This window comes from Mustela erminea, chromosome 19 (assembly GCF_009829155.1).
Source record: "Mustela erminea isolate mMusErm1 chromosome 19, mMusErm1.Pri, whole genome shotgun sequence".
Lineage (NCBI taxonomy): Eukaryota > Metazoa > Chordata > Mammalia > Carnivora > Mustelidae > Mustela > Mustela erminea.
This window is the reverse complement of record NC_045632.1, coordinates 14,056,158-14,058,377: the sequence shown is the minus strand read 5'-3', so window position 1 is coordinate 14,058,377 and position 2,220 is coordinate 14,056,158. Positions and strand designations below refer to the sequence as shown.

The 2,220-nt window shown below is 40.5% G+C and overlaps 1 pseudogene; it reads right to left on the bottom strand.

Moving 5' to 3' along the window:
* Positions 1 to 1,415: 1,415 nt before the first annotated feature.
* Positions 1,416 to 1,797, bottom strand: LOC116580310 (annotated as a pseudogene).
* Positions 1,798 to 2,220: the final 423 nt, after the last annotated feature.

Below are 2,220 nucleotides of genomic sequence, written 5' to 3'. Positions count from 1 at the left end.
AAATAAACTTTGAAAAAAAAATGTGCAGAGGACCTGAATAGGCATTTTCCAAAGACAACATACAGATGGCCAACAGTCACAGGAAAAGATGTTCAGCATCACTAATCATCAGAAAAATGCAAATCAAAACCATAATGAGATATTACCTCATACCAGTCAGAAAGGCTAGTATCAAAAAGATAAGAAATAACAAGTGGAAAAGGAAGTGGGAAAAAGCAAGCCCTTGTGAGCTGTTGGTGGGAATGTAAACTGGAGCAGCCACGATGGAAAATAGTATGGAGGTTGCTCAAAAAATTAAAAACAGAAATACTGGGTTGCCTGGGTGGCTCAGTCATTAAGTGTCTGCCTTCGGTCAGATCATGATCCCAGGGTCATGATCCCAGGGTCCTGGGATCAAGTCCTGCATTAGGCTCTCTGCTCAGTGGGAGTCTGCTTCTCCCTCTCCCTCTATTGCTGTGTCTCTCTCTGTCAAATAAATAAATAAAATCTTAAAAACAAACAAACAGAAATACCATATGACCCAGCAATTCTACTTTTAGGTATTTACCTGAGAAAAAACACTAATTCAAAAAGATACATGCATTCCTATGTTTACTTGCAGCATTATTTATAATAGACATGATATGGAAGCAATCAAAGTGTCCACTAATAACTGAATGGATAAAAAATATGATGTATATATATATATACATGTAATAGGATATTACTCAGCCATAAAGAAGAATGTAATCTTGCCAGCATAGATGGACATAAAGGGTATTATGCTAAGTGAAATAAGTCAGACAGAAAAACACAAATATGACATGATTTCATTTATATGCAGGATCTAAATAAACAAAACAAATAGATTTATAAATACAGAGGACAAACTGGTGATTGCCAGAGGAGAGCGGTGCACGGGGGGATGGGTGAAAAAGGCGAGAGAGATTAAGAAGTACAGACTTCATTGGAGGGCTGGGTGGCTCAATTGGTTAAGCAGTCGACTCCTGGTTTCAGCTAACGTCACAATCTCTCGGTCATGATTTCCCAGTCCTGACGAGCCAGCATCAGGCTCCACACTGATCATAAAGCCCGCTTAAGATTGTTTCTCAGGGGCGCCTGGGTGGCTCAGTCGTTAAGTGTCTGCCATCAGCTCAGGTCATGATCTCAGGGTCCTGGGATGGAGCCCTGCAACAGGCTCCCTGCTCAGCGGGAAGTCTGCTTCTCCCTCTCCCATTCCCCCTGCTTGTGTTCCCTCTCTCACTGTCTCTCTCTCTGTCAAATAAATAAATAAAATCTTAAAAAAAAAAAAAGATGCTTCTCCCTCTGCCCTTTCCCCACTTCCACTCCCCCCACCTCCCCCATGTGCACGCACTCTTTTTTTTTAACATAACCTCAAGATTTTATTGTCTTCATAATACAACAAAATACAAAACCTAGAAATAGATCACCTGGCCTTTTCTCTTCTTACCTCCTCCCAGTTAAAAACTCTTGCCTCTCTTAATAGCCAGCATTCTCTTAGATCTGTAATTGGGCTCAATGCATTCAAACCTCAGCACAATCTTCTTGGTAGTTTTAGCCTTTTTCCAAAAAAATTGGCTTAGTTTGCTCACCATAGCCATTCTGCTTCCTATCATAACGCTGCTTTCTCTGGGCATAAAGAGAATCTTTGCCTTTCTTGTACTGTGTTACTTTATGGTGTAGGTACTTGCCACACTTCTTGGCAGAAAGCCCGCCAGATTTAGGAACATTTACCACGTTTGTGAGAGTGCTATCAGCACAGAAAGAAAGGGCATGCTCCCTCTTAAAACAAACAAACAAAAAACTAAGTACAAACTTCAAATTATAAAATAAATTAAGTCATAGGGATGAAAAACACAGCCTAGGGAAGACAGTCGATAATGTGTAGTAACTTTGTATGGTGACATGACAACTGCTCTTACAGTGCACATTTCATAATATATGTAATTGTCAAATCACTACGTTATACACCTGAAACAAATAAAATATTGTATGTCAATGTAAAGATTTTATCTATTTATTTGAGAGAGAGAGAGAGTGTGTGTGAGCGCAAGTGGAGGTCGGGGGCCGCAGAGGGAGAGAAACAAGCAGACTCTCCGCTGAGCAAGGAGCCTGGGATCAGGACCTGAGCTGAAAGCAGACGCTTAAACAACTGAGCCATCCAGGCTTCCCTCAAATCTCGTAATTTGTACTTGTTACTTATCTTCTTTTTGTTAGAAT